Source organism: Sciurus vulgaris (assembly GCF_902686455.1).
Source record: "Sciurus vulgaris genome assembly, chromosome: 18".
Classification (NCBI taxonomy): Eukaryota; Metazoa; Chordata; class Mammalia; order Rodentia; family Sciuridae; genus Sciurus; species Sciurus vulgaris.
In genome coordinates, this window is record NC_136479.1 from 3,645,937 (window position 1) to 3,669,105 (window position 23,169).

At 42.5% G+C, this 23,169-nt stretch overlaps 1 protein-coding gene and 1 long non-coding RNA gene across 3 annotated transcripts in view; both read left to right on the forward strand.

Annotated features, from left to right (window-relative positions):
• Positions 1-23,169, forward strand: part of LOC306649910 — a 144,390-nt gene that overhangs the window by 100,846 nt on the left and 20,375 nt on the right. The gene's annotated exons all lie outside the window — the stretch shown is intronic.
• Positions 6,138-23,169, forward strand: part of HMOX2 (heme oxygenase 2) — a 28,584-nt gene continuing 11,552 nt past the window's right edge. The window contains exon 1 of one of the 2 annotated variants that reach the window (XM_079121362.1): positions 6,138-6,292. The gene's annotated coding sequence lies outside the window, so the exon portion shown is untranslated. The remainder of the gene's footprint in view (positions 6,293-23,169) is intronic. The other variant, XM_079121363.1, reaches the window with a different exon arrangement.

The window sequence follows — 23,169 nt, forward strand, 5'->3', positions numbered from 1 at the left end:
CTCGGATTTCAGGCATGTGCCACTATGCCAGCTTTATTTTTATTTATTTACTTATTTATTTATTTGGCACTGGTAATCAAACCCAAGGTCTAATGCATGCTAGGCCAGTGCTCTACCCCTGAATCCCTGACCCAGGCCATATTTTTTTTGGTGCTGGGGATTGAACCCAGGGCCTTGTGCATGCGAGGCAAGCACTCTACCAACTGAGCTGTATCTCCAGCTGCTGAGCTATATCCCCAGTTATATTTTTTATTTTGGGGCAGGGTCCTACTAAGTTGCCCAAACTAGCCTCAAATTTGCAATTCTCCTGCTTCAGCTTCCAGAATACAGGCTGGGCTCTAAAGTCTTATCTCTTGAGAGTAGAGATTTAGCTACTTATACTCAGCAGTGACTCAGCACTTTGGGAGTTGATGTCTGACAAGGACTTGCTGTGGCACTGGACAGTTTACCCAGCCTGCTGATCCACGCCAAGACTGAGGCACAGGCCCAAGTTATCCCTCAGCAACCCCTATATCAGGCAGTTCATTTCCTCTTCCTGTGTGTGTCTGGGTGGGGGAGAGGGTAGCCTTGTGTACTTCCTGCCACCCCTTTCTTCAAAGTCATTTTTAAAAATTTGGTTTTCAAAGCCAAGCAATACATAATGCATTTACACTTTCTCATATGAAACTTTAGTGGTACATTACAGCTAAGAAGCCATCATTCTAGTGTGTAGCCGTTCCTGCTTTTGGATGCATTAACAACTCAACATGAACAAGTAGAAAGAAAACATTTTGAAGCCAGATTCAGTTGGTTTGTGCCTGTAATCCCAGCAACTCAGGAGACTTGAGGCAGGAGGATGGCAAGTTTGAAGCCAGCCTCAGCAATTTAGTGAGGTTATTAAGCAACATAGTGAGACCCTGCCTCCAAATAAAAAATAAAAAGAACTGGGGATGTAATTCAGTGCTAGAGGGCCCCTGAGTTCAATCCCCAATACAAAAAAAAAAAAAAAAAAAAGGAAAAGAATAGAAACAAAATTTGGGGGACTTTCCAACATTACCTATAGATCAAATAATGGAAACTTTGTCATCCTGTCACCAGATGAGGTCTGAGAAAATCCCAGAAGGGAAAAGGGGAGTTCAACTCAGCCCTGGCAGGTTATTGACTTACACCACAGAAATGAATTTCAGGGTGTGTCCAAAGAGGCACAAGTAGAGACTTATTTAGAAAAGTGAGATTTATTTGGAAAAGCTAATGGTAAAGCAGGATAGATACACACTCACAGCGAGAGGGAGGGCAGGCACTTGAGAGGGAGACATCTTTGGGGGCCTCAGGCTGCTTTTAAATGAACCTTTGTAAATGGTGAATCTGACCAACACAAGGTGTGGTGTCAGGCTAAGGGCTCGAATTCTTTGACTGTGGAGCACAGAGTAGCTCATGGTGATGTGGTTCTCCAAATCCTCAGTTGCCTGTTACTAGTATAGCACTTGCCCATATTGAAGCCAGAATTGAGAACAAGCAGTTATTGTAGAATAGGGAATCGGGTCAAATCTAGAAAAGGGAGGCCATCTGCTTCTGGAAAGTTGGAGACTGCCCCTGGGCAAATGCAATGTCAAAGATTTAATGAACCCATTGATCACCAAATTTACCTGCCCTTAGCATCCTTTTCAAAAGGTTGCAGGCCAGGAGTTGCTAATTAACGCCCCCCTGGGCCCCTACCTGCCTGGATCACTGCATTTGGCCCTTCCCCCTGCACATCTGCTTCTCAACTTTTTGCCATCTCACCTGCATCTCCTGGGCCTAGTTACATAGGCAGTAAAGAGATAAGAGAGAAGGGGGAAGGAACAGGAGAACAAAACCTTAAAAAAGGGCAAGATTTGCTCATCCCCCAAATTCCGCCTTTGGGTCCTCTTCTTCCACTGGGGAGAGGTTTGTTCTGCTTTTTTTAAAATAAAAGTTCTTACTTTCTACTCTACACTTGCCTCCAAATGCTTCTCTGGTGTTGTACTTCACCAGCTGAGGAAGCAGGACTCAAGGTAACTGGCGGTACCAGTATCACTGGGCTTTACCCATACTTCTTCTCAGGCTCCTTTTAATTAACCTAAAAATACATGCTGTAAACTAACAAAAGTATATAGGCACCAATGAACTGGATTCATAGTATTCTAAGACTTATTGAACCTTTTAAGAATTCAGGCCTGGAAGAAAAAACTGAACAAAGAAAACAGGAGCTGCTCCTCAGCAACACAATTACAGGTTTATTTGGGACAAATGGTGGGGGAGGAAGGGAGACCGAGTTCTGTCTTCCACTTACAGCCTGGGACAGATGGAGGAGAGCGAAGGAGGAGGGGGATTTTTGTGGTTAGGCCATTTGCTAGGGGCGTTATTTGGGAAGGGTCCTCAGGTGACCTTCGGGTGTCTTCAGGCTTTGCAGTTTCAGGTAACAGTTTTCTTTCCCATGATGATGGTGTAACAGTGGTCCACCTCACCTTTTGAACATAGCTCTGATGCTTATTTTTAAAAGGGACAGGATTTCCTTTTCCTCTTCTCCCTCTTCCCTCCCTAACCTGGGGAACAAGATTACCTAGAGTTATCGGTGCTCCATAGGAACAAGATATGAGCCAGAGGATCTAGGAAGTGAATATCTCCCAAATTAACAAGTGAATGTTAACACACCATCAGAGCGCCCTGGGACCTACCAGGGCACACCTGGAATGTATCCTTTGAAGAGCTCCTTTAAAAGCCACCTGTTCCGCCTGATGGGGAATCACATTCTCTGGGACGGGAGTCCCCTGTGCTTCTCCTTTGCTAGTAAAGTAGTAAAACTTCCTTTTCCTTTTGCTCAAAACCGTGTCCTCCTTATTGAATTGGCATCAAAGGCAAGGACCAAGCTTTCGGTTACAATGGAGCAGTTGGGGTTTCTTTGCATGATGATAGAGTGTTGGTGGTGTTTAGGGTAGGCTGGGTCAGAGTGACTTTGTGGTGATTCTTGTTCTAAGATGGAGGATACATTTCAAAATGGCCTTGCTTGTGTCAAGTTCTTACTATCAGTGGAGAACAGCCCTGGGGGTGAAGGTGAGGGCATTCATGGCTTGTTTGTTTGTTTGTTTTGGCACTGGGGATTACTCAGGAGCACTCAACCATTGAACCCCATCCCCAGCCCTTTGAAGTCCTTTTTTATCTCACCTCCGGGAACAGAAAGCCTTATAGGCCCTGACCAGTGTCAAACCCCAACACAACACGAGCACCCTACCAACTCCCTTTTAAGGAAGAGCCCCCAGAGTGCCTTTCTCTCAAGATGGCCAGCATTCTTCCTTGAATGTCTCTGCTTTCCTAAACAAATTTTTGTCTGTGTCTCTAACTGATGTGTCTTCAAATTAATTTCTTTAACATTTGTCAAGAACCCCACTGGTCCTGAATTGAGGTCCCCAGGTCCAGGAACTCTCAGACCTCTTCTGGTGACAAAAGGACCTACTACCAAAAGCTCAGTCCTCATCCCTAATGTCAATCCAAAAATGAGGACACAATTTTGGGAAAAAGGAAAAAGTTGCATTGCTTTGCTAGCAAAGAAGAAGCACAGGGAACTCTTGTCCCAGAGGCTTTGATTCTGTCCATCAAGGGGAGGGAGGGGCTTTTAAAGAGGAGGTTCAAAGGCTATATTCCACGGTTTTCTGACAAAGTTGCAATTTACTTATTAATTGGGCAGTCAATTCTGAGATCTTCTGGTTGTTGTAGGGCAAAACTTAAGAACAGACCCATCACCACTAAGAAGTCCAAATTTGAGAGTCTTTATTAAGGCCAGCCAGCTGACTATCTCACACAATGCCCCAAAAATGGATATTGGGAGAACAGCCCCAACCACAGGGTTGCAGGGGTTTTTATATGATAAATCAGTACACCAATCATAAGTGTCTGTTGCTATGATTTAAAATTACAAACTAACATCATGAGATCTGAAATCATTAGCAGAGGGGGAAGTGGGTCAAAATGACCTTACTTAGGTACAAACTAAAGAATGGTTACTAACATCTAAACAATCACGGTTGACATCACCATTAACAAGGTACATTGTTTAGGAAACTAGGAATCAAAAAGAGAAAAAAAAATTATTATACAAGAATTTCAATTTTGTCATTTTGTATTGCCAAATAAGTCATGCTAAGCAACAATTGATGGGTACAGAGGCGGGGTGTTCCCATGGGAGAAGCATTTCCTACGTAACATGGAGTCTCAGGGTAAAATGGAGTCTGTTTAGTCATTGCCCCTATAGCCTGGCCTATAACATTTCCATGGAGTTAATTACATCAATCCATCACACTGGTGCCATCCCCAATTACTTCTTTCCTGTGGTGGGTGCTCCAGGACAGATAACTCTGCCTAGGATGGGGAAGAAAGGTAATCCTGTTTCCCTTGAGATTAGGGAGCAAGAGAGATTAGAGAAGAGCGGGAAAGAGGAAGAGAAAGAAACCTGTTTATTTTAAAAATAAGTTGCACAGGGCTGGGATTGCAGCTCAGAGGTAGAGCACTTGCCTGGCAAGTGTGAGGCACTGGGTTCAATCCTCAGCACCACATAAGAATAAATAAAATAAAAGTATTGTGTTCATTTACAACTAAAAAAAAAATGACTATAAAGTTAAAAAAAAAAAAAGAAGTTGCAGTGGCAGAGCAGCCAGGGCTATATTCAAAGTATAACGTAGACCACGGTTGCAGACCAAATTACAATAATTTAAAGACCTTAATTGGCTTTCTTGCTTTTCAATTCTAGAATTTGATGTTTTGTTTTGTTTTTGCTGTGCTGGGGATCAAACCCAGGGCTTTGTGCGTGCAAGGCACACACTCTGCCAACTGAGCTGTATCTCCAGTCCCTCAATTCTAGAGTTTTGTGCAACTTGATCTCATAAAATAGAATAAGTGTTCCAAAGAGCTAAGTGGTAAAGGACTGAAGAAAGCAGGGAAAGAGAAAAAAAAAAAAAAAAGATTGGTCATTTTAAAGTTACTTTCCTTTTAAGGTGGTGACAAGGAGAAGGAACAATAGAAAAATAACTGATTGGTTAACATTAGGTTACCTCAGGCTACATTTTGGGTAAGGATTAAGGCAGAGGGAACTTCCTTATCCTGCCAATTGAAACTGGCCTGTTGGGAAAATTTGGCGATCTCCCTAAGTCAATGTTTTGTTTTGTTTGTACCAGAGATTGAAGCTGGGGCGAGGTGGCGTCGGGGTAGGGGGCATGGGAGGCCTTAAACCGCTGAGCCGCATCCCCAGTTCTTTTTAATATTTCATTTAGAGACAGGGTCTCACTTAGTTGCTTAGGGCCTCACTAAGTTGCTGAGACTGGCTTTGAACTCACAATCCTCCTGCCTCAGCTTCCCAAACCGCTTAGTCCAAAACAATGATCTCCTTCAATTTTTATTTAATAGGACTATCATTTTATGTATTGCAGTGACCTTCTTGTTTGTGCTTCTTTGGGGGCTTGCAAAGTGTTCCTCTAGAATAGCTACCCCCCAAATGGAAATACTGGATATTAAATTTTAACAGATTTTTGTTAAATTTTCCCCCTTCTTCAGTAAATTCCCACCCACGAACACTGGCTATCACCAGTCATCTAATTTGTAGTCAGTTCAGTACTGGAAACTAGTAGGCTGGAGCAGGGAAGGCAGGCAGAGTCCAGGTCGGGATAAACCTTAAGAGGTGGTGACAGCATCTAGACTGACAGCTGTGGGTGGACTTGCAGAGTAAGGCAAGGATGGGGTGGGGGTACCCGGAGACACGAAAATTTTCAGGAGAGGATCCCATTTGGACTGCTGTTTGAAGAACAGGACAAGACCAATGCAGGGAAACCAGATACAAGACTGGCAGCAGAGGCGGGCAGAGTCCACACACAAGGTTTGCAATGGAGTCTGCACAGGAATAGCTAATGCACGGAACGAGCCAGTGACTCAGAGGAAGGCGTCAAGGTTGACAAGTCGGTTCCTTGCGTCACTGAGTGGAGTCCTTTTGTCAGTGAGTGGATATGAGGATTAAATGACACCGCGCAAGACAAACGCGTGCCCTTGTTAACGCAGTCGCCCCAGTTTACACTAGCATCAGTTTAGGGACAGCCGGGCTCCGCCGGCCGAGCGCGGAGGCGCAGCCACGAGCCGTTCGCTTCGCGCAGGGGGCGTGTCCCCGTAGGCCCCGCCCCGCGCGGCGTGAGCACGTCGCGCCGTTCTCGCGCCCGCCCGCTCGGCTGCGGCGGCCGCTTCGCCTGAGGTAGTAGCTGGCTGGAGCGCTGACGAGCGGACGGGTGGACGCACTGGCCGAACGGACCCGCGGCGGGTGAGTGGTCCGCGCCGTCCCCGGTCTTCCTCCGGCCCCTAGGGCCGCGCCGCCTCCTCGGCGGGCCCGCAGCCGGCGCGGGCCCTCGGGAGCGCGGACGGGAGCTCCGTCCAGGCGCCGGCCTGAGGCGACGCCGCGCGGGGGGCGGCGGGGAGCTGCGCGCAGGCGGCCGAGGGGGCCGCGGGCGGTGTCTCTGGAGGACGTGTCGGCGGAGCCCTGCCCCCGCGGCGTCACGGGCGCGCTTGGCGAGGTGACCCCGGCGTGTCCTGCCTTCTCGCGCCTCGCCTGGGCGGGAGGCGCCCTGTGGACCGCTGTCGGGGCTTCGCGGCGACCCCGGCGGCCTCGCTGCGGAGCCGGGACTGGGAGGAGCCTCGGGTTAGCCTGGACGGGCAGTTCACCTGCCACCTCCTGGGCGCAGCACTCCGGGCGGCTTAATTGCCCAGTAAAAACTGCCAGGAGTGCCTGGCACCTTCTTCTTCTTCTTCTTCTTTTTTCTAACTTCTACTTTTATTTATTTTCTATTCATTGTACACAAATGGGGTACAACTTTTCATTTCTCTGGTTGTACACAGTGTAGAGTCACCGTTTGTGTGATGGTACGCATACGTAGGGTAATGATGCCTGTCTCGTTCCACCATCTTTCCTTCCCTCCCCCTCCCCCCTCCGTTCCCTCTGCACAATCCAACGTTCCCTAACCCCTCCCCGCTGTTATTTATCATCATCCGCTTATCAGAGAAGGCATTCGGCCTTTGGTTTTTTGGGATTGGCTTATTTCACTAAGCATGATATTCTCCAACTCCATCCATTTACCTGAAAATGTCGTAATTTTATTCTTTATGGCTGAATAATATTCCATTGTGTATATATATACCACAGTTTCTTTATCCATTCTCCTATTGAAGGGCATCTAGGCTGCTTCCACAATCTAGCTACTGTGAATTGAGCTACTATAAACATTGATGTGGCTCATTACTGTAGTATTCTGATTTTAAGTCCTTTGGATATAAACCGAGGAGTGGGATAACTAGGTCAAACGGTGGGTCCATTCCAAGTTTTCTAAAGAATCTACATACTGCTTTCCACAGTGGCTTCACCAATTTGCACCTCCACCAGCAATGTATGAATGTGCCTTTCCGCCACCCCACATCCTTGCTAACACCTATTATTGCTTATATTGTTGATAATAACCATTTTAATTGGAGTGAGACCTAGTACCTTCTTTGCAAAGACCTGCCTGTGCCATGCCTTTGAATTAGTTCTGATGGACTGGTTGTTGTGACCCCTGACTGTTCATCCTTGCTGTATTTTGCTGATGGTGCTGTGAACCACACAATGCAGAGTGTGATGGAAAGAAAGATGGTGTGATGCTCTCCTTGCTGTCAGCCCCTTCCAAAACCTTATGAAATGGTAATTTTTCCACTTGCAAAATGGGTTCAATGAGAGATTCACGGTGAAGTTTTGACCTACATCCCACTACGAAGATGACACAGATGATCTTGAACCTGGTGGCTGGCCTCCAGATATTGTGTACTTTACTAAGTGAATTTGCCCAGACTGGGAATGGAATATGTTGTTTAAGTGGTCTTCCCTTAAAGTGTTCCGTTAAGTAGAAGGAAATGAGCCTATTGGGTTTTTCTCATTGGTATGTTTTTCTTTTTGGTATTAGGGATTGAACAGAGGGACGGTTTATCACTGAGCTACATCCCCAGCCCTTTTTTTAAAATTTTTAATTTTGATACAGGGTCTCTCTTGTTGCTTAGGGCCTCATTAAATTGCTGGTGCTAGCCTCAAACTTGTCCTGGTTCAGTCTCCCAGGTTGTAGTCTACTGGTTTTGTGCTTTTGAATTTCTGGTATGGTGTTAGTTAATCAGTATGTATTATTTATATGTGTGTGCTTGCTCATGCACGGTGTGTGTGTATGTGTGTGTATTTAGTAATGGGGATTGAACCCAGAGCTTTGGGCATGCTGAGCACACACACTTCCACAGAGTTAACCCCTCAACCTTAACAGTGCATGTGTTTTGTTTGTTTTTGCGGCACTGAGGATATAATCCAGGTTTTTTGAGACAGGGTTTTGCTAGATTGCCCAGACTGACCTCAAATTTGCTGTCTTTCCTCAGCCTCCCAAGTTGCTGCGATTACAAGTGTGTGCTAGCTCTAACCAATGTGTTGTTGTTTTAATATATTTTTAGTTGTAGATGGACACAATACCTTTATTTTACTTATTTATATTTATGTTGTGCTGAGCCAGTGCCTCACATGTGCTTGGCAGGCACTCTACCACTGAGCTACAACCCCAGCCCTAACCAGTGTGGTTTTTTTTTTTTTTTTTGGCAGTACTGGGGATCAAACTCAGGGCCTTGTGCTTGTGAGGCAAGCACTCTACCAGTTGAGCTATCTCCCCAGCCCTAATCAGTGTGTTTTGATTAGTTTTTCTTATTAAAGTATTTACTTTTCTTTGGGAAGGGAGGTAAGTCTACTTACTAGGGTTTTGTTTTTGTTTTTTTTTCCAGAAACATCACAAGACATAATCTTCATTTACCAGAAGTTCACAGGGCAATAGGGCAATAGGGCATTTATAGGTTTATTTGGTGAAATTGGGAATTTTCAAATACAGTTCCTATGCCAAAACACACTGGTGAGTGTGTGGGGATTTGTAGTCTTTGGAAACTTACATGTTCTTTGAATGACCTAATCCAACTGGGGATGTGAAGAGGGAACTCCTGTGATTCCTCCATTGTCTGACTTGATTTCTTTTTTTTCCTTTGTTTGGGTCAGTAAATTGAGGTGTGTTGGCACCAGTGTCAGGAATATGAGCTACTCTAGAAATGATGATGAGTTACAGAAAGCAAAGTGTTAATTACCTTTAGCTCACTTCTCAACAAGTCTGTTGAAAATTGCAATACTGTACAGCTGGGCTGGGTCTACATTGATTTTTTTTTAATTTCCTTTTTTTTTTTTGTAACTGGGGTTTGAACCCAGGGGCACTTAATCACTGACCCATATCCCTAGACCTTTTAAAATATTTTATTTACAAAAAGGGTCTCAGTGAGTTGCTTAATGCCTCACTAAATTGCTGAGGCTGTCTTTGAACTCGTGATCCTCCTGTCTCAGCCTCCAGAGCCTCTGCAATTATAGATGAGTGCTACCACACCTTGCCAATTATCTGTTTTTTTTGTTTTTTGTTTTTTTTTTGCGGTGCTGGGGATCGAACACAGGGCCTTGTGCTTGCAAGGCAAGCACTCTACCGACTGAGCTATCTCCCCAGCCCAATTATCTGCTTTTTAATTATTATTTCTAGTTGACTAGTATTTGTAAAAACATAGGACGAAACCTCTTTTGTTGTAATCTGAATAATTTCTCCCTTTTTTTTTTTTTCTTTAAAGTACTGGGGATGAACCCAGTAGCACTTTACCACTGAGCCACATCATCAGTCTTTTTATTTTTTATTTTCAAACAGGATCTGTCTTAGTACTTAGGGCCTTGCTAAATTGCTGAGGCTGACCTTGAGCTCACATTCCTCCAGAGAGTCACCTAGGTTACAGATGTGCGCCACCACACCTGGCTCAATGTATTTTTGAACTTCTAGAAACAGTGCCAACTCTTGGCAGCAACAAAGGGAGAGATTTTTGTAGAACAGTTAATATAATTGCTTATATAGCAGTATTACATAAGGAAAGAAATTTCACTCTTATGGCTACTCTACTCTGTTTCTCTAGTATTATCTTTACACTATATTGCCTTCATTTATTTAACATAAGATGTTGAGTCTTTAAAAAAATTTTTTTTTAGTTGTAGGTGGACACAATACCTTTATTTATTTATTTATTTTTGAATTTATTTTTATTGTAAACAAATGGGATACATGTTTCTGTTTGTACATGGAGTAACAGCATACCATTTGCATAATCATACATTTACATAGGGTAATGATGTTTGATTCATTGTTTTTTCCTTCCCCCCACCCCTCCTACCCCTCTTTTTCCTCTGTACAGTCCCTCCTTCCTACATTCTTGCCCCCCTCCCACCCTCCATTATGTGTCATCATCTGCTTATCAGTGAGATCATTCGTCTTTTGGATTTTTGAGATTGGCTTATCTCACTTAGCACGATATTCTCCAATTTCATCCATTTGCCTGCAGATGCCATAATTTTATTATTCTTTATAGCTGAGTAATATTTCATTGTGTATGTATATATATATTATATATATTTTTTTTTTATATATATATATATATATATATCACAGTTTCTTTATCCATTCGTCAATTGAAGGACATCTAGGTTGGTTCCATAGTCTGGCTATTGTGAATTGAGCAGCTATGAACATTGATGTGGCTGTATCTCTGTAGTATGCTGATTTTAAGTCCTTTGGGTATAGGCCGAGGAGTGGGATAGCGGGGTCAAATGGTGGGTCCATTCCAAGTTTTCTAAGGAATCTCCACACTGCTTTCCAGAGTGGCTGCACTAATTTGCAGCCCCACCAGCAATGTATGAGTGTACCTTTTTTCCCACATCCTCTCCAACACCTATTGTTGCTTGTATTCTTGATAATAGCCATTCTAATTGGGGTGAGATGGAATCTTAGTGTAGTTTTGATTTGCATTTCTCTTATTACTAAAGATGACAATACCTTTATTTTTATGTGGTGCTGAGGATGGAACCCTAGGCAAGTGCTCTACCACTGAGCTACAACTCCAGTCCCCAAGATGTTGATACTTGTACATTTTAAAGTAAGTTAGTGAATGTAGCTTGAGTTTTTCTGATTTTTTTTTCTTACATTTCTAATAAATTTCACATGCTACTGGAAAACAGTATTGGTTTAGCAATATTACATCTATTTACAGATGATGATGATGATGATAATGATTATAATTATACTGGGGATTGAATCCAGAATTGCTTTATCACTGAGCTATATCCCCAGCTTTTTTTCTAAATTTTTAAATTTTGAGGCAGGGTCTTGCTAAGTTGCTGAGGCTGATCTCAACTTTGTAAATCCTCCTACCTTAGTCTCCTGAGTTGCTGGAATTAAGGCACGTGCCATCGTTCCTGGCTAGAATAGGGATTCTTAACATGAAATTCTGGGTCCACAGGTGAACCTTGGGAGCCTACAGTTGTTTTTGAATAGAACAGCCACCAGTTTTTTAAATGTGACTGTACTGGAATGACGATCTCGTGCCTTTATCTGATTCTCAAAGGATTGTGCAACCAGAAATGTCTAAGGATTATTCTAGCAGATACGTTCCTCTTTTTTCAGGAGTACACAATTGTGTATTCTCAGATGAGTAGTTATTTGGGTGGAAGACTAGAGACATACTCAAGGACATTCCTTTGTAAACAAATAGCCTCTCACAGAACATCAGCTATTATGGGTCTTGCATGAGTGCTTGTCCAGGGGACAGCATGTTCCCGCTTGTTCACATTGGTCTAATCTGGTTCCCAGGAAATGAGGCATTGCCTAAGGCCACAGCACTCTCACTGACTAGTGTGAGTGAGACAGATGTTTAAGGCTCATGGTCTGCCCTCAGGGATCTTAAGTCAATTGCAGCTGATTAGAATCCAAAACTCAGGGTTAGAAGTAAGTACAAATGAGTTGAAGATAGACCACCTGCTTTCTGGAAGGGCATAAAGATTCCAAGGAACTGTTGGAGGAAATGATATGTGAAAGAATGGGGGTACCCTGAGCCCAGGCCTGGGAATAGTGGCTAATCCAGGATCAGGTTCCTACTGCTGCTTTTCTTAGGACATACTGGGCTAAGAGACCCTGCCTAGAGGTGCTGGTCACTTGGCATTTGCAGTGGGAAAGGTTACTGTTTAGTAATTGTCCAGTCTCCCCTAGACCATAAGTAAGCAAACTAGGCCAAACTCGGGGTTCCTGATGGTCCTAGAGGAGCTGAGCTCCTGAGCCTCCCTTTTCTTTTTTAACTATGGAACCTCCATTTTTTTGTCCTCAGTTTTTTATTGGTGCATTATTATAGTTGTACATATTGATGGGATTTGTTGTTTGTACACAAAATATACCAATATAATTTGGCCAATATCACCTCCCAGCATTTTCCCCCGTCTTCTTTGCCTTCTACTGCTTGTCCCCTTTCCTCTGCTGATCTCCCTTTGATTTTTAGGAGAGTCACCCCCACTTTTGTTTTTCTTTTTCCTCTCTAGCTTCCACATATAAGAAAAAACATACAAGTCTTGACCTTTGAGTTTGACTTATTTCTGTTAACATGATGGTTTCTAGTTCCATCCATTTTCCTGCAAATGACATAATTTCATTTTCATTTTTTTCTTTATGGCTGAATAAAACTCCATTTTGTGTGTGTGTGTGTGTGTGTGTGTGTGTGTGTGTGTGTGTGTGTTTTCTTTATCACATTTTCTTTATTCATCCATCAATGGACACTTAGTCACAGTATGGTTCCCTAGTTTGGCTATTGTGAATTGTTTTGCTGTAAACATGGGAATGCCTGTATTACTGTAGTAAGAAGACTTTAATTCTTCAGGATAAATTCTGAGGAGTGTATAGCTGGGTCTTAGGGTAGTTCCATGCCTAGTTTTTTTTTTTTTTTTTTTTTTTGATTGAACGGAGGACTTTGAGCAAGTTAGGCCCTACTACTGAACCATATCCCCAGCCCCCCTCCATGCCTAGTCTTTTGAGGAGCCTCCTTATTTCCAAAGTGGTTATACTAATTAACAGTCCCACCAACAGTGTAAAAGTGTTTCTTTTTCTCCACATCTTTTCCAGCACTTGTTATTATTTATATTCTTGATGACTGCCATTCTGACTGGTGAGAGATGAAATCTCAGTAGTTTTGATTTGCATATCCCTATTTGCTGAGGATGTTGAACATATTTTCATGTATTTGTTGACCATTCATTTGTATTTCTTCTTTTGAGAAGTGTGTTTAGTTCATTTGCCCATTTATTAATTGGTTTATTTGATATTTTTTTGGCGTAAATTTTTTTGAGTTCTTTTTATAGTTAGCTTTTTTTTTGGTGGGGGGTGGGGGACCAGGGATTGAACTCAGGGGCACTCCACCACTAAGTCATATTCCCAGCCCTATTTTTGTATTGTATTTAGAAGACAGGTCTCACTGAGTTGCTTAGCACCTCACTTTTTTTTTAAAGCTTTCTTTAAAAAAATATTTTTGTGGTTGTAGATGGACGGAATGCCTTTATTTGTTTATTTTTATGTGGTGCTAAGGATCGAACCCAATGCCTCACACATGCTAGACAAGCGCTCTGACACAGCTCCAGCCCCAGTGCCTCGATTTTTGCTGAAACTGTCTTTGAACTCAATGTCCTCCTGATTTAACCTCCCACGCTGCTGGGATTATAGGTGTGCACCACCGCACCTGGCATATATAGTGTAGATATTAATCTTCCTTCAAAAGACTAGCTAGCAAAGATTTTCTCCCATTCTGTGGATTCTCGAGTCACACTCCTAATTGTTTCCTTGGCTGTGCTATAAGCTCCATTTCATTTACTTTATGTATTAGCTTTCTGTGTAGGATTTTGTCTGATAAAAAGACTTGAGTAATACCTCTTGCCCTGGAGAGCCTGCTTCTCTACCTCTCTTGGTGTATGAACTATTGAATAGTTGCACTCCCATCTTGTCTACCTACCTTTCTTCTAAAGTTAGTTATTTGTTGTTGCCTAATCAATTCTTCAGTTGATAGTTGATATTCTGGGCTATTTGAATTTCTTCTTGGTAATGATTAATGGATGCAATGCTGTTTGACTTGTTTTGGGTAATTTTTAGGAATTATAAAAATTACACTCTTGGGAATTAAATGTAACAGTATGCTGTGTGTTTGTGGGGTGCTGGAGAACATGGAAGAGGAATTTACTCAGTTCTCTGGTGGTAAACTGCTGGTGGTTTTTTTTGTTTTTTGTTTTCCCCTTTTTCAATAAAATGTGATCACTGTAGCATTTTTTTTCCCCTTTCCATAGTGATAATCCAAAACTTGGTTGTATTTCCTCCAAAATGTGAGTAGAAATAAGATTTATTACAAAGTTGCATTGCCATTGCCTTCTCCTGGTTGATTCCTTCCCTAGAGGAACACACATGAAAAGATCCTGCTGCTACTTTGAAGGCTAGACTCAGAGTCAACTGGGAAGAGAGAAGATGTACATGTCAGGAAGTCTCCTGATTTGCACACTCTTTAGGTGGAGAAGGCTGATAAGCATTTGTTACCCTGAATGTTAGATTTTTTTTTTTTTTTGTACCGGGAATTGAATTTGGGGACACTCGACCACTGAGCCCCACCGTCCCTAGCCCTTTATTGTATTTTATTTAGAGACAGGGTCTCACTGAGTTGCTCAGCGCCTTGGCTTTTGCTGAGGCTGGCTTTGAACTCACTATCCTCCTGCCTCAGCCTCCCAAGCTGCTGGGATTACAGGCATGCACCACTGTGCACCTACATGTTTTAAAAAAAAAAAAAAAAAAAAGCCAGGCTCTGTGGCACACCTGGAATCCAATAGCTCAGGTGACTAAGGCAGAAGGATTTCAAGTTAAGGCCATTCTCAACAACTTAGACCCTGAGCAACTTGATGAGGTCCTGTTTCAAATAAAAAAGAAGCAGTGTGGTGGTACACTCAGCAACTTGGGAGCTAAGGCAGGAAAATCTAAAGTTCAAAGCCAGCCTCAGCAATTTAGTGAGACCCTAAACACCTTAGGGAGACCCTGTCTCAAAAAATTTTTGAAAAAGGATGAGAACGTGGCTTAGTGGTTAAGTGCCCCTAGGTTCAATCCCTAGTACCAATAAATAAATAAATAAATAAACAAACAAATACATACATACATACACACACACACACAAATTAAATTGTAAAAAAATCTGAGGATGTAGCTCAGTGGTAAATTGCCCTGGATCCAATTTCTGATATCTACCCCCCACCCCCCCAAAAAAAGGTGGGGACTGGAAATACAGCTTAGTGATAGAGTGCTCCTGGGTTCACTGCCTACTACTATTAACAAACAAAAACAGTAATGTAGTGTCCTTTACTAGTCAGGCCTTCAGAGACCTTAAAACAAAATCTAAAAGGTGCTCTCTGTAGCCTTACTTGTGGAATCCAGTTTAAAACCAATTAATGCAATATTTCTTTAAAATTATTATTATTCTCATTTTTTCCAAAATATTATTATTATTATTATTTTTTGTGGTGCTGGGGATCGAATCCAGGGCGTTGTGCTTGCAAGGCAAGTACTCTACTGACTGAGCTATTGCCCCAGCCCCTTTCCAAATTATTTTTTATTGCAGAACTGAGGATTAAATGTAGGACCTGGTACATACTAGGCAAGTACTCTGCCACTGAGCTTCTTCCTTTCAAATATTGCTAAATTGACTAGGCTGACCTTGAATTTGTGATCCTTCTGCTTCAGCCTCCCGAGCAGCTGGGATTACAGGCATGTTTCACTTCATCTGGCTGTACAAGACAATTTTTTTTGTTTGTTTTTATTTTTGTACTGGGGATTAAACCCAGGGGCACTTAACCACTGCACCATACATACCCCAATGCTTTTTAATATTTTATTTAGAAGCAGGGTCTCGGGGCTGGGGAGATAGCTCAGTTGGTAGAGTGCTTGCCTTGTAAGCACAAGGCCCTGGGTTCGATCCCCAGCACCAAAAAAAAAAAAAAAAAAAAGAAGAAGAAGAAGCAGAGTCTCACTAAATTACTTAGAACCTCACTAAATTGCTTTTGCTACCTTTAAATTTGCGATTCTCCTGGGATTACAGGCATGCAGCCCCACACCTGGTTACAAGGCCAGTCTTATTTCCCACATCCTTTCATGTTTCTGCTGTAGAAGTTTCTGCCATAAATGCTGCTCAGAAATGCTTGCTCACTAGCCAGCTATTTTCTTTATTTCTGGGATTCATCTTTTTTTTTTTTTTTTTTTTTTTTTTTTCTTTGCAGTGCTGGGGATCGAACCCAGGGCCTTGTGTGTGCAAGGCAAGCACTCTACTGACAGCTGTCTCCCCAGCCCTGGGATTCATCTTTAGTTGTCCTTTGTCATCAGTTCTTTGAGAGTGCCTCAATTTTGATAATACTTAACATTCTATAACTCACTTACTCACTTAGGAATCCCTGACTAGCTGTGTGCTCTGTGTTGGGTGATAGGAGACAGATAAATGAGCTGTAATCTGGAAATAAATAATTGGTATAACAGGATATAAGTGCTACAATAGATCATGAAAGGCTTACTTAAGTAGCTCTCTATTATAGCAAGTCTCCAAGATTATCACTGATATTGTTTTCTAGAATTTATTTCTAGAATGAACACATCTCCTCCCCCCCACCCCCCTTCTTTTGAGAAATATAGCAAGGAATACAGGAGTTACTCTAACTGAGATAGGATCAGGGAGACTCACAGCTTTCCTGCTGTCCCTCCTGCTGGCTGAGAATTAACTCATTGGATTTCCAAGGAAGGCCTGCAGCTATCTAGCAGCAAGAACTAAGACCTGGAAAGTAGAACTAATTCTTCTAATTCTTAGTCTACTTTAAGTCAGACACCAGACTGATAAATGATAGATTCTCCCAATTTTAAGTTCATCCCATAAAGAAAGCAGTAATCACAGGTTTAAAGTCTAGTGACCCAAATACAAATGAGGCCTATTCCCAGAAAGTCACTGTGACCCTTTTCATTGTCACCTGTGGACAGTGCCAAGTTGCCCTACCTACTGACAGCCTCAGAAATTATGTAAAAGCCCTGTGTGGTGGCACACACTTGTAATCCTAGTGGTGGGGGAGCTTAGGTAGGAGAATCGTGAGTTCAAAGCCAGCCTCAGCAACTTAGTGAAGTCCTAAGTAACTTAATGAGACACTGTCTCTAAATAAAATATAAAAAAGGCTGAGATGTGGCTCAGTGGTTAAGTGCCCCTGGATTCAATCCACAGTATGAAAAAAGAAAGAAATATATGTAAAGCCAGGAACTATATGCAGGCCTGTAATCCCAGTAACTTGTGGGGGCTGAAGCAGGAAGCTGGCAAGTTCAAGTCTAGCCTCAGCAATTTAACAAGACCCTGTCTCAAAATAAAAAACTGGTGATAGAATGATAGAATGTTCCTGGGGTTCAATCCCCAGTACCGAAAAAAAGAAATCTCTGTAAAGACCATGCCTGGCTTCTGTAAAGGAAAGTTGATAAAGGTGTTATGAGTGGTTTGAAACAGTACCAGAATCTCATCTTGTCTTTTCTGTAAACTGATAAAGAAATGACAAGGTGTACTAGATTGATGTATTTTCTGAACTACCTTAGCACCACTTCTAAGGTTCAAGTAGGTGGCTTCTCAGCCTTGGCACTGTTGACATTTGGGACTGGATTATTAGTGGTTATGAGGTGTGCATGTGTTCCTGTGCTCTCTGCACTGTAGGATATTTAGTAGCATCCCTGGCCTCCACTGTTTCTTGTTTGAAAGTGTATGGAAACTTTGTTAATTTTAAATTGGAGGTGACATTTTCTTTAGTTTTTTTGATCAGTATCATTTGTTATATCACAGTTTTATAACCCATTTATTTAATTTTCATAACTACTGGCAGAATTGTTATTACAAAGAAAAGAAGTCTGAGAAATTAAGTTACAGGTCCAAGGCCACCCAGCTGGTACATGGCAGAACCATGACTTGCTCTCAGTTGTACATGTCAGGAGCCTGTGCCTTAACCATGTCTGTGTGCTGCCTCTTGATCATGGTGTGGACGGAAGATTTCTCTTGACTGGTTCAGCTCAGTTAACTTTTGTTTGCTGCCCACCACTTGTCGAGCTCTAGAGATCATCACAATTCAGTACATGATTCAGTTTCTTGAGTGTTGTAATAACGTTAGTATTGTGCTGCACAGAAAGGATTTCTGTACAAATGCCTGCTGTTAGACTTGTTGAACCCATCTTCTAGAAACTTCAGATGGAGGGATTCAGTCTCATGTTGTCGGATGTATAATACAAATACTAAAGCATGTATCTAAATTAATAAGTCACATGTGGCATTCATATAGGTACTGCTAAGTGACTGTTGGGATGGGGAAGCCATGTCCTGGGAATTTTATTTTTGTGTGTGTGTGGTTGCCTCCTGAGGAAGTAAAGAACATAAATCTGGAAGTTTCTCAGATGAACCAAGCAGAGTAACACAGGGTGATTGGTACCTCTTCTCCTCAGTCCTGGGAAACTTTAGCAAGGAGTTGGAGTGTCTAGAAAGCTTTCTTAGAAAGTTAGTTGAAAGTCTTTTTGCTAAGTAACCACTGCATCACTTTGATTTTCTGCCTTTTAAGTGTGCTTATGAGGTGTGTCACATGAAATTTGATAACAGCAGTGCAGTTTATGAATGCTTTGTCTTTAAAAAGAACTTTAATTGGCTTAGCAATCACACTTGTATGCCTACTCTCACTCTGAGAGACTTTTTAGAGTAGAAGAGAGGGCTGCTGGTAATTCCATGTCTCCTATAATATGTTTTTTCTATGCTCCAGGGCCTGACTGTTCCTGTGGGACATTGTCAATCATGTATAAATCAGGCCTTGTCTTCTGAGGGAGGAAAACAGTTAGGGATCTCCCATTCCTAGGGATCGTGGATACCTTGTTCATTAAAATAGGGAATCAGAAGGTTAAAAATGACTCAAGCTGCTGGTAGTGCTGGGAAAGCACTACTGTGTCCTACACTGGGAAGGTGCAGTAGCTGGTCTTGGTCCCCTGCCAACACAGACACAAGTCTATGTGGGATATGTCAGCCATTTGAAGTTATTGGTCTAGAAATGTTTCCTTGTCCCTACTCCCACCACCAAATTCTGGACAATTACTATGAAGAAATCTGGGAATAACACCTAATTTGTAGGCTTGTGGAAATGTGTAAAAATCCCTCACAGAGCCAAAGCAAGAAATTGGAGCCACCTCATTCAGTTGACCAAAACCTTGTTCTGTATTGCTAATCTTGCAGAAAGTTTCTGTTGTATTTTCTGTCACAGCCATTTCTAAGGCAACATGCATATCCAGAGGCAGAAAGAGAAGGGTTGACACAATTCCACATTCTTAAAGCCAGATCTTCTATTTATCTGCAGTTACTATGGTGATGGGTGCTATAGAGATGTGCAGACCCTATTGTGACTCCTTGTTGGTGCCCTGTCCCAGAGCCCCTGGCTTCATTATCCACCAAGGTCGGGGAGGCCTGACTGCCTCTTTCTAGCACTGAGTGCTGGGTTGTTCCCTCTTCCCCCTTGGGACCAGCCTTGGGCTGGTTATTAAAGTAGATCTCACCAGGGAATTGGTGTGTAATCTGTGTGAGCCAAGGTGAGTCTTCTGGGGACAGGAAGCATTAGCTCTGAATCTTTAATTTGTGTGTGTGCGCGCGCGCTTGTGCGTGTATGCACGTACTGCACATTGAACCCAGGCCCTTGTGCGTGCTAGGCAAGCACCCTACCACTGAGCTCCAGACCAACTATGATTCTTTAAATGGGAGCCTAAGCACTTATTTCTTAGAAATGATTGGATTGTACTTTTTACTAAAACAGTAAAGCACATGCCCTGGTTTTAATTCCAACACTGAGAATAAATGCAATGTGATGAGAGAGCTTCTAAAGCCTGTAGTTTCCATGTTGCTAGTAGTCTGTGGTGACACCACACTAATATCTCAGTGCATGAACTTATGAGAATTTGTTGGGGGCATAGGAGGAATCACTGTGCATTTAGAATGACTTAGTTTAGTTCCATCTCTACTCTTCACTCTCTGAGAGACCTTAACCCTGTTAATTCTCTTGATCTTAATCCTCACTAGTCAGTGGGACACTGTTCAAAAAGTGACTCAGATTGGTGTACCCAGGTCTGTCACACTTGCAGTCCAGTGCTATCTTCTGCCCCAACTCCCTTGCCTTCTGCCCTACAGGAATAGTTTTTTTTTTTTTTTTTTTTTTTTTTTGCAGTGCTGGGGATTGAACTCAGGGCCTTTTCAAGCACTCTACCAACTGAGCTATATCCCCAGCCCAGCTTTCTTTTTCTTTCTTTTCTTTCTTTCTTTTTTTTTTTTTAATATGTATTTTTTAGTTGTAGGTGAACCCAATACCTTTTTTTTTTTTCCTAATGTGGTGCTGAGGAATGAACCCAGTTCCTCATGTGTTCTAGGTGAGTGCTCTACCACTGAGCCACAACCCCAACCCCAGGATTAGCTTCTAAGGCTTAGTGTTGGTTGTAGAGAGAAAAGTACCTGGGAGCTAATTGCCCATCTATGTTCTGCACAATGAAAATTCAGCAGAAGCAGTTTATGCCCCCTGCAGTACTGGGGATAGTACTGGGGATTACAAGTAGGGCCATTCTGTCACTGAGCTATATCCCCAGCCCTTTTTATTTTTTAATTTAGAGTATTTTGTAATTTTGATATTTTGAAAGGAGGTCTTGCTAAGTTGCCCAGGCTGGCCTTCAAGTTGTGATTCTCCCCCGCCTACCCTCCTGGGTAGCTGGAATCACAGGTATGTGCTGGGAACAGCCTTATACCTCGTGTGTGTCTTTGTCTTTTTAGCCCCAAGACTATTCCTCTTACACAGGGGTGAGTCATGTGTTTATTTGTGTCTCCCCGCTCCCTCCCTTTCTCTTTCTCTCTCTCTCTCTCTTGGTTGTGCTGGGGTTTGAATCCAGGGCCTTACACATGCTAAGAAAATAGGAAGTCATAATTGCACAGACAGTTCATTCCTTTTCTGAACTCTCTTGTTTCACATCTTGTCCTTGGTGTCTGCTTGGACTGCTTGCTCAGTTACATTTTGATATGCTAGAGATGAACATACCTATCAACCCCCAATTTAAAAAATGCCTGCAGGAGTCTTGGACTTTGTGAACTGATGTCGGTTTTTTTGAGGCTGTTGCCTTTAGACTAATTTGCAGTTTTGTGTTTTGTTTTTTTGCAGTGCTAGAAATCCAACCCAGGGCCTGAGCATGCGAGGAAAGTGCTCTACACTTAGTGACATCCCCAGACTGAGCAGTTATTTTGCTTTATCCTTGTTTTTTGCCCACATTTGCAAGTGTGTATTTAGCAAATCTGACTCTAGTATTTTTGGTCCCTGCAGTCCACACTTTCCCAGGATTTCCTGTCTGATCTTGTTCTTTTTTTTTTTTTTTGATCTTGTTCTTTATTAAGACAATAGTCATGTTTTGAATGAATTGTGGGATAGAATTCTTACAGTGATTGAAAAGAAAGAGGTGAGGCTTGTGTATAAGATTTCCTGAGGAGTGGTGGTGTCATAGTTCAGAGGCGTCTTCAGGCCATTTAGTCTAGAAACGCAGAAGCTGTGGACCTGGATGATGTGGTTTTCGAGAGGCCCCTGTTATCTATCAAGCTTTTTTGGATTAGAGCTGATTCAGCCCTGAATACTGCCCCCAACATTGGGTTCAGCTAGCCTTGAGTAGCACCTGTAGTGTGGGTATTCTAGCCTGTGGTGGTCACAAGGCTCACCTTGGGCACTGCCAGGGAAGGAGGTCAGAGTTCTGTGGTATGACCTGCCTCGGATTGTCTGTGAATTCTCTAAATATCTCATTCTTCCTCAACATTCCGTAATCACCCAGCTGCTTATTCTCACCAGTAACTCTGAGTAAGAGAGCTACATTTGAGGCAGCATTACATTTCATGAAACACTTTCATGCACATTAGTTCACTTAATCCTCCAACATCCTTGAGAAGGTGAAAAGTTGTTACCAGTTTTATGGATAAAGAAACTCAACTTTCAGGAGGTTATGATTTATTTACTCCCAAGAGCTACTGAATATTCAGACTTTACATGGCAAGCCCAAATTTCCCTCCTTCCCTCCCTTTTTTTTTTTTTCTTTTTTGCTGTGGGGTGTGGATTACTGGGGATTTAACCCACTGGCAATTTACCACTGAGCCACATTCTCAACCCTTTTTATTTTTTATTTTGAGACAGGGTCTGAGTTGCTTAGGGCCTTGCTAAGTTGCTGAGGCTGGACTGAGATCCTTCTATCTCAGCCTCTGAGCTACTGGGTTTACAGGCATGCACCACTGTGCCTGGCTCAAATCCAAATTTTTTTAGCTCTAAAGACCATGCCCTTTTTGCAGGGCCAAGCTACCTTCCCATTTCTGAAGGCAAGTGGGTTTCTAGTAATAATTAGCAGTAAGTGGGAACCCAGAAGTAACCCCAGTAAAGTGATAGGTCCACTGAACTTTTCCTTTCCACTCCAGACAGTTCAGCCTGCTTGAGGTCTGAGAGTAGAGAACGGCGAGTCAGGCGATTATTTACCTAAAACAGAAAACAGGTCACAACCTCCTTTATACATCCATTTGCTAGACGGGATGCAGAACTATCCATGGTCTTGAGTTTATTTATAGTGCTGAATTTTAAAGACCAATCAGTTATGGGCTGTGGGAAGGACACTGCCCCAAATGACCAGAGAGACCAAAAAGATTAGAGGCCTCATTTCCTCCAAAGCTGGCTGGGAAAAGGAGCCAGGACCTGGAGTGCATTCCCTCACAAGCACACAGGTAAGGAGCAGCCTCACTGGGCAGTGGGTCAGAGGAAGGAGGATTAGAAAGTTAGCAACCTGGGACTGGGGTTGTAGCTCAGTGGTTGAGCACTTGCCTAGCATGTGTGAGGCACTGGGTTTGATCCTCAGCACCACATAAAAATAATTAAGTCAAATAAAGGTTTTGTATCCACCTGCAACTTAAAAAAAAAAAAACAAAAAAACAAAAAAAAAAAACAGCTTCAGGAGACCCTACCTCAAAATAAAATAAAAAAGACTGGCAGGTGCTTGTTTCAGCAGCATAAATGTACTAAAAAATTGGAACAATACAGAGAAGATTAGCATGGCCCCTGCACAAGGATGACACACTTTCATGAAGCTTTCTATATTTTGCACAGTGAAGAAAATGAATAGACAGTTCATATGCATTTTTTTTTTT